This window comes from Podarcis cretensis (genome assembly GCF_951804945.1).
Source record: "Podarcis cretensis genome assembly, chromosome: 4".
NCBI lineage: Eukaryota > Metazoa > Chordata > Lepidosauria > Squamata > Lacertidae > Podarcis > Podarcis cretensis.
The window spans coordinates 12,597,362-12,606,381 of NC_137173.1; the positions used below are offsets into that span (position 1 = coordinate 12,597,362).

Consider the following 9,020-nt stretch of genomic DNA (forward strand, 5'->3'; position numbering starts at 1 on the left):
GCGATGGGGGGAGGGGTCTCTTAATAAAAGCCACAAGCCCCACTGCCTGACTCTTCAGCCAAATCCCATAACACCCTCCCCAAAGGCATTGTAAACCCGCTAGCTATTGGGGTTGGGCACTGAATAGAAAGTCCTGCTGCTTGTCAATGAGCTTGCTTCCAACCACAGTCCAGAATACACTTAAACCACAGTACTGCAGAATTGGAAGGGACCCTGAGGGTCATCTAGTCCAACCCCCTGCACTGCAGGAATCTTTCACCCAATGTAAGGCTCAAACCCACAACCCTGAGATTAAAAGTCTCATAATGAGCTATCCTTATCTGGCAGCAATCCTTTGGTTTATTGGGGATTTTATGCTGCCAGAGTATATGCTTGCATAATGGGACGTGGGTAGCACTGTGGGTTAAACCACAGAGCCTAGGACTTGCCGATCAGAAGGTCGGCGGTTCGAATCCCCGCGACGGGGTGAGCTCCCGTTGCTCGGTCCCTGCTCCTGCCAACCTAGCAGTTCAAAAGCACACCAAAGTGGGAAGGTACGGTAAACGGGAAGGTACGGTAAATGGCGTTTCTGTGTACTGCTCTGGTTTGCCAGAAGCGGCTTAGTCTTGCTGGCCACATGACCCAGAAGCTGTACGCCGCTCCCTCGGCCAATAAAGCGAGATGAGCGCCGCAACCCCAGAGTCGGTCACGACTGAACCTAGTGGTCAGGGGTCCCTTTACCTTTACCTTTAAGGCTCAAACCCACAACCCTGAGATTAAAAGTCTCATGCTGAGCTATCCTTATCTGGGAGCAATCCTTTGGTTTATTTGGGATTATGTGCTGCCAGAGTATATGTTTGCATAAGAAACATATACTCTGGCAACATATAATCCCCCCCCCAAAAAAAACCTATGATTGCTCCCAAATAAGTTGTGAGAGCTCAAGTTAGGATAAGGGCTCCAGAGCCAGTGTCAAGATGCAGCGTCCTGGGCAGCTTGGAGGGCCCCAGCAGGACGCCTTTGCTCCCAGCTGGGCAGCTGGATGTGGGGAGCTGCCATTTTAATTTCCCACATTGCCCATGACTGATGCTGCATCAGGAGCATTGTGGGAAAATCAAAAGCAGCAGCCCAAATTGCCATGGCTGCCCACCCCTGCCAGGGAAGCACTCCAGGTGAGGAGGAAGCTAATGACACATGAGGCATTCCACCAGAGGGCACTATGCCAAGAGCTCCCTGAAACCTGGAGCCAGTTCTGCAGAATCCCATTGCAGCCAGCGCATCTCAAATGCACTGAAGGAGGTTTGTTTGGAAATAAGCCCCTTCGGATTGCACTGGAACAACAGGTGATGGGGCTGACAGAGGTGCTACTCTCCCTGCACGCAGGCTGTAGAAAAGCCCTTCCCTAAGGAACAACTCTGTATGCAGGGAACACAATGTTTTTAAAGCTCCTTCCCAGTGCATGGGAGCATTTATCCGCCTGCGGCGCAGCATATTTCTGCCAGTGGTAGCACAGAATGTGCAGTCAGGAGTTCTTGCAAGTTAGAATAATAAACCCTCACAATCCCTATAATGCAGTGGGGCTGGGACTAAGACACTGATTTGTCATACGCTAAGCTGCTGGGCTGAGCAGACCTAACTCATTCTCCCTTACCCACACACAACTTCATGTTGGGGGTGGGGGGAAGGTGACTTCCCTCTTCTAATCTCCTCCCCACACATTAGATTCTCAATCACAAGAAGAGAAAGAACTGTCACATTTAGCTTTGCAGATTCCCACACAGTCTGCAAAATTAATATTTGGGGGTGGGGGAGTGAGCAATGGTGACCCTTCAACTAAAATTCAGCCTTATCAGAAACGCAAGTATTGCAACTTGTATGGCTTTTGACAAGACTGCACTCAATTCATCAGGGTGCCCAAGCATCCGAAACACAGCTGCAAGCTATGCAAACTTGCTGAACTCAGTGATGCTTACTTCCCAAGTTGACATTCAGAGGCTCAGGCTACATAGACCCACCTTCGCAAAACTGAGGATGGTTCCTGAAAAAAATGAAGAGGACCAATAGGAATCTTTCAGACTATTTTAAGACGCCAGTCATCCCAGGAGAAAGAGCAGAACAGCCCAAGTCCTTGCTGTGTCAATGTTTGCTTTTCCCCTCGCCAATCAGGCATTTCTCCCGACATTCCCAGGGCCTTCCATCTCTCTGAGCATCTTGGCAGCATTAAGAACAGTGAGTGACTGATTCTGGTTGCCAAGAGAATAAAACTGGACCAGTACAGCCGCTTCCCTGACAATTTATGGCTTGCATATGGTCATTTGGAATTTGTCGTTAGTGTGTGGCCAAAGTTTTTACAGAGTTGAAAACACACACACACACACACACACACACACACAGAGAGAGAGAGAGAGAGATTCCAAGCCTGTTAGCAACCATTCTAAAGAAAAGCAAAAACAGGAGTGGGGAATGAGGTGAGGTTTTTGGGGAGGTGGGAATACTCATTGCAACATATTGGTTATGTAGCAGGATAGGATGCAGGCTTCCTCAGAAACAAGTCCCACCAAGCTGAATCAAACTTACTTCTTAGTAAGCATGCTTAGGATCTCAGCCTTACCATACATGCATGCCAAAGTATATCTTATAGACCAATCCTTTCAAATACTCTTGGTGGAAGCAAGTCCCATTTTATTCAACAGGCTAAACTTCCAAGAGAGAGTAGGACTGCACCCTCCCTATAGGAAATTACAGTGTGATCCTACGCACTTTGCTCAGAAGTAAATTCCACTAAGTCCAAGGGTGTTTAGGACTGCAGCCTAAGCCCATCAAACTCAGTGGAGCTTACTTCTGAGTAAATGTACCCAGGGTGTGGGGTCCTGGAGGACTATTATCTTTTCTCTATTTTAAACACCACTCGCCTACCCTTATGACTATTGCTTATGTCATCTTTTTTTTAAAAAAAAAAAAGACGAGAGCCATTTCCAATAGTAAACATTTCTGACATTTAAACACACACACATTTCTATCCTCTACTGATCTTGCAAAAAAAGGAGGCAGAAAGAGTGATGGGGAAGGAGCTGACTCAAGTCTTCCAAGCTTGTATTAAATCATCTCTTTCGCACCCAGTAATTGTTCAACGTGCCAAAGAGTCTCCACCGCAGCCCCCCAAAACACGAACACACCCGGCTATGTTCAGTCAATGCCACAATTAAGTGCTTCAACCGTCCCAGACACTCACACCCCAACATCTGGAAAGGGGAAGAAATAGGACAGAGGCAGGCAAAGAAACACTGTCTGATAAGCATTCAGCAAGCAAGCCCGTCTCTGTAGGGATTCCGCACATGTAACCTTTCCTTTCCCAAAAAGAAAAAAAAAAAGACAGGAGGAGGAGGATGGGGAAACACCGGGTTTGCAGACAACTCCAAGGCTTTGTTGCTGGGGCTCATCAATAATCTTCGGAGTTAGGAGGCGGCTCATTATCATTATCACTTTGCTTTGGGCGATGTTGCATCCAAACAGCAGGGAGGGGAGAGAAACCAGGAGACAAAGCGTGTTTCCACCCCCCCAACCCTTCCCCACGCCGCCGCCGATGCATACATCCACAACACGTTCCGGATTTTAGACAGACTAGCAAGCTGATAGATATGAAGGGGAAATAATGCTTTAAATAAAATAAAATAAAAAAGCATCGCGCAACTCACCTGGTTTGGGACGGCTGCTCCCTGCCCTTTACAAAGAACATAAGCCAAGAGGCCAGGTTGGAAACCAAGTCACTTAATTAGACATGAGCGGGGCAAAGCTTGCGAAGCAGTTCCCTTGGGATGCAAACTGTAGAAGGTCGTGTGTGTGCGCCGCTTCCTCCCCAACCAACCAAGCCACCCACTCCCGCCCCCTTTTGCTTGGGATTCAGTCACTGGTGCTGCTGCTGCTGCTGCTGCTCTGGTTGCTGGAAGCAGCAACAGCAGGGGGAGGGAGGAGGAGGCTGCACACCGATCTGGGTCTGGCACAATGAATTGCAGCGCAGAAGGACCGCCCCGCCCTTCAGCCGCTTTGCAATTACATCATCCTTCTGTGGCTCGGCAGGGGGCGGAGGCGGAGGGGGGGGCGGGGAAAAGGAAAGACAGAGCCTTCCCATTGGCCCCTCCGGGCAGGCGTCCCTTGGGTCCCTGGGAAACGTAGTCGGGGCGCCGTTCCGCCCCGGGCTACTACAGGCACGTCTGGTCGTTCGCGGCACTACAACTCCCGTGAAGCCCCGCGCGGCGCGGCCTCAGAAAGGAGCTGAGGGAGAAGAGGGAGGGCCTTACGGCTTCGGGAGCCGAGCCCGCTCGCTCCCTCAGAGCGGCCATATTGGCGGCGGTGATGACGGTGGCGGCGGCAGTGCGGTTCTCGACGGGCGCCCTGCGGAGAGGAGGAGCGGCCCTAAGGAAGCCGGGTTTAAAGTGGCGGTGCGGTGGGAGAGGAGGGGGGTAGGGAAGCGAGTGGGGGTGGGGTGGGAATAAAGCGAACCGGAGCGGTTGAGGAGAGCTTTTTCAACCTGAGGTGGGGGGGGGGGGGAGTGAAGCGACGGTGGGCGCGAGGAGGTCAAAAGTCCTCAGGTGCGTTTGACGATTCTCTCTCCCTCTCCCCTCCCCTTCGTGATAAGTGACGGGCGGGGGCGCGCGCTGGGGGGGGGGCGTGTTGCCGTGGGAACCCCCGACGGGAGCGCGGCTGCGCCTTCCCCGCCCCTTCATAGGTGTCCCCAGACCGCAGCGTTCCGCGCTTTGCCGCGGGTGGCGCAGAGGTTAGAGCGCTCGTTGCCGGCGTCGCCGGGAGCCCCGCGTTCGGTTCCCGGGCGCCTCTCTCTGGCCGGGTTCCCCTAAATGGCAGTCTGAACACCGAAACAATCGGTTGCTGCGGCGCCAGTGCAGAACGCAAGCCCTGAGGCAGGAAATCCCATTGTGATTAGTGGCGCCTGCTACTTAACCTGGGCAGGGATAGGAAGCTGCCCCAGACACTTACCTGCTTAGGTCCATCTAGCTCAGTGTTGTCTGCACTGGCTGGCAGCGGGCCAGGACTGAGCTCTCAGCCCTTGAATTTAATGGGATTTTACTGTTGAGTTGAGTGGCTTTGTTTGGGGTGGGTGGATTACAGTTTCACTGAGTTTAGGGAATGACCAGGTTTTTATTTCTCTCCCTCTTCCCTAATGCAGCCTACAAACCCTTCCGCTTGCAAAACCATCACACTGCCTGGCAATCCTGCTTTTCGTAAAACTAGGAGAGCTGGTCCTAGTGGCCTGTAGTACTGAGAATCTGTCCAGCTTGCGGCTGTAATATTACAGCGAAGTGGTAGAGCACTTGCGTGCAGGGAGTCCCCAGGTTGAATCCCCAGGGGATCTGCTGCCAGTCCGTGTAGACAGTGCTGAGCTAGAAGGACCAATATTGCAGTTCAGGGTAAGGCAGCTTCCTAATCTAGACAAATTCCCCAATAAAGTTGATGAAAGACAGCAGAGTTATAATAGTTTTAACTTTGGGAGTTCCCGTCCCCCTCCCAAATTCCTACTACAGATTTCCCTTGCTTCCAGGTACTTTGTGATCTACTCAAGATATACCTTAACAGTGCAACTCGGTACATCTTTACTCTAAAGGTCTCACTGAGTTCAGTGGTGCTTACTTGCAGGTAAGTGGGTATAGGACAGCAGCTTTAAAAATAATTTTCTCCTTCTTGACAAGATCTCTGGGATCTTATTTGAAAGGTGAGGTAGAAATCCCTGTAACAAATAAATCATACCTATGATAGTTTAGATTGTGTTGGAATTTCAGAGCAATATTATGGAGCTCCATTGTGCTAGTTTGCATAGTCCTAAAATGGTGAGGTTTCAATGTTCCTGTTTTAATCTGCTACATATACTATTATCCTGCCTGTTTGTTTGTTCTACAACAAACATTCCAGGTGGCTGAAAAGTTTATTTACAAAGTGTTATAAAAGCCTAGTGAAAACAGATATCACAACAGGGCAGTAGCTGAAAGTATAAGGACAAATTAACGATAAGGGTCACCCTTGTTTTGCATTCAGCAGAATCACATCTTTAACCATCAAACCCCGAAGATATTCTTGCGTTGCAGGAAAAAGATGACTCTTGGTCTCCCAAGTCTACGATTCTATGATATTGGTCTCATTCTGTGGGAATTGTTGGCTAAAAATGGAGCATCATTGACGGATGTCAAAGAGCTCAGTGTGTGGATGTTACACTAGTTCCCCCCCCCCCTTTTTTTATGAATACTTCTTCCAGTGCAGGAATGGGGAACGTTTGGCCCTGCAGATCTTGCTGGGCTTCAGTTCCCATCATTCCTCACCAATAGCCATGCTACCTAGGGCGGGTGGGTGTTTGTCTAGTCCAGAAGGACTAGGCTGTTGAACAGAAGATAAATAAACGGACAGGGGCCTCTTCAGAAGCATTTACCTGCTGTGTTCTCTTACCAGTTTTGGTGTTAACCATGTTTGGTGTATCCTTCAGAGAGTTTGAGTCCATTAGCTTTCCTATCGCTGCTGTGGAACTACAGAATGCTATATTTAGGCCACTGCTTTGCTTTTGCAGAACTACAATTCCCAGAGTTCCCTGGAAAAAAGGATTGTTAAACTCACTCTTCATATATAGTATTGTGAAATATAAGTGTGTGTGTGTGTTTGAAAAATCAGCTTTGCCCACACATGTATATTTTAGGGAGGGGAAAAACTCACTGCTTGACCACTTTTTAATTCCTTCTATATTCCTAATGCCAGGAAATGTTCTTACCCCAGCACAGCTTTTTAGAGAGATGAAGCGTACTGCATTACCGTATCTTTAGAAAGGGCTTCTATAAAGAGCAGGCAGGGGGCTATTTTATCTCTGATCTTAGTGCTAAGCACCACAGTGCTGAGATCATAAAGTTAGCATTTTACTTTTCACAAATATAGCCCTCCAAAGTGCTGGGCAGTGGGGAGGGGGCTGGAAATGCTGGTTGTGTGTGCATCAGCACCTGTCTTGTATGTGTGATAAATTTATGTAAGAGTGTGTCGTGTGTGTGTGTGTCCATGCATGTGTACACTGACCACTTTCACCACTGGCATGTGGCCTTCAGAAAAGTGGTTGGTCGTCAGTGTGACCCTCAGACCAGAAAAGACTAGCTGTTCCTTGTTCACACCAAGCAATCTCACCTGAACGTACATTCGGGGTTTGAGATTATATTAATACACAGGCTGAGTCAGTAAATGGGGGCAGGGGGAAGGCTTGTGATCTAGTCACATAAACATTTGTTACGGTCATTCTAAACCAGGGGTTGTCTTCCTTTTGGACCAGTGAGCCTATTTCAAATGTTGGAGGCCCACCAGTCACAAAATAGCTGCTATTGCAATTGGGGAGGGGGAGGTGATGGTGGAGGATAACCTGAAATGGTTGCCACAGGGAGCGTGGCGACATGCAAAATTAGAGACACAGCCATCCACAACAAGTTTATGCTTTCCATGGGAAGTCTTACCTGTCCCGATTGTGGAGGTACACAGCCATGGGTGTAGCCGGGAGAGGGGACTCTCCCCCGGCCTGGATCAAGTAAAACAAAAGGAATACCTAACTAACTGACCAATCACATCGGTTCTACCCCCCTCAACAAAAGTTCTCCCCCCGCAACAAGAATCCTGGCTACGTCCATGCAAACAGCACTGATTTTAAACATACTGTACTCTGATCCTACTGCTGAACATTTTGCTCCATAACATTATTTCTAGGAGGCCTGGAGACACGTTTAAAAAGAAGAACGAAAGCATGAAGTCTGGGGCATGTGCCCAGGTGAAAGCCTTTGCTTGGTGCCCACAGGTGCCACGCTGGAAACCCTAGTTCTAAACTTAAAAGCAGAAATGCAGCCCAGTCTTATGTGTGTTTACTCAGAAGCAGTGCTTTTTTTCTAAAAAAAAATGTTTAGGGGTGCTCTCATTTTCCTACTCGTATTGAAATATTTCCCCTCAATGAGGCCAAACTTAGATTCACAAAATGTTTAGGTGTATGCGTACCCCCAGAAAAAAGCACTGCTCAGAAGTAAGCCTGCTGTGTCCCAAGGGACATTACTCCTAAATCAATGTTCTTGAATTTCAGCCTTATGCTGAAAGCTCCCTTAGACACAGCGAGGCTTACTTCTGAGTAAACGTGTAGTGGTGAATTGACACTGGCTTGGTGCACTGAGCTTAAGCCCACCAAAATTACTAGTCAGCTGCAACACATTGGCAGACACTGTTGGAGGACAGAGTGGAGTGCTTCGACATGCAAAAGTTTCTTTCCAGGTGAGTGGCTTGGGGAGGACATAAAGCAGGGGTCCCCAAACTAAGGCCCGTGGGCCGGATAAGGCCCAAGGGATTCGTTTATCCAACCCGCAACAACTCACACAGCAGCCGCCTGCTCTTACCTGCGCTGCGCGGCTGTCCACATCTGGGTCAGAGAAGCACCAGAAATAGCTTGTGAGCATGCACAAGTGTTATTTGTGCATGCGCAAGCGTTATTTCCAGTGCACATCCGGGTCAGAGGAGGCCCGTGCACATGCGCACAAGCTATTTCCGGTGCTCCTCCAACCCTGAAGTGCGCTGGAAATAGCATGTGCGCACGCATATGGGCACGCGCTCCTCCTGCCCACCGCGTGATTGGCGCTGGAGACACCAGCCCGAGGCGCAGCAAGTTTGTCGACCCCTGACATAAAGCAATGATGGGAAACCTGTGACCTACCAGGTGTTGCTGGACTCTAGCTCCGATCATCCCCAGCCAGAATGGACCACAGGGATGATGGCTGGTAGTAAGCCACAGTCTCCCCATCCCTTGTAAAGTAAGCAACTAATGAGAAATGCAAAGTGCTTAATGTTCAGTTCTGCGTTCTCTTTCAGGAGCTGCCAGCGCAGAGAATGTGACTTCTACGCCGCCTCTTCGTCTCTTAATGGGGTCATACTAGAGATTTCTGTGATCTGGGCTTTATCTGCCGTTTCTGGGAGGACGAGGGCGTGCTGCTTATCCCATGACCCAGCAAGAATTGAAGCAACAGTGCATTCATTTT

General features: G+C 49.4%; 1 protein-coding gene across 1 annotated transcript in view; it reads right to left on the reverse strand.

Annotated features, from left to right (window-relative positions):
* RAB30 (RAB30, member RAS oncogene family) overlaps positions 1-4,424 on the reverse strand; it is a 46,184-nt gene extending 41,760 nt beyond the window's left edge. Inside the window, exon 1 of the mRNA XM_079974213.1 lies at positions 3,675-4,424. The gene's annotated coding sequence lies outside the window, so the exon portion shown is untranslated. The remainder of the gene's footprint in view (positions 1-3,674) is intronic.
* Positions 4,425-9,020: the final 4,596 nt, after the last annotated feature.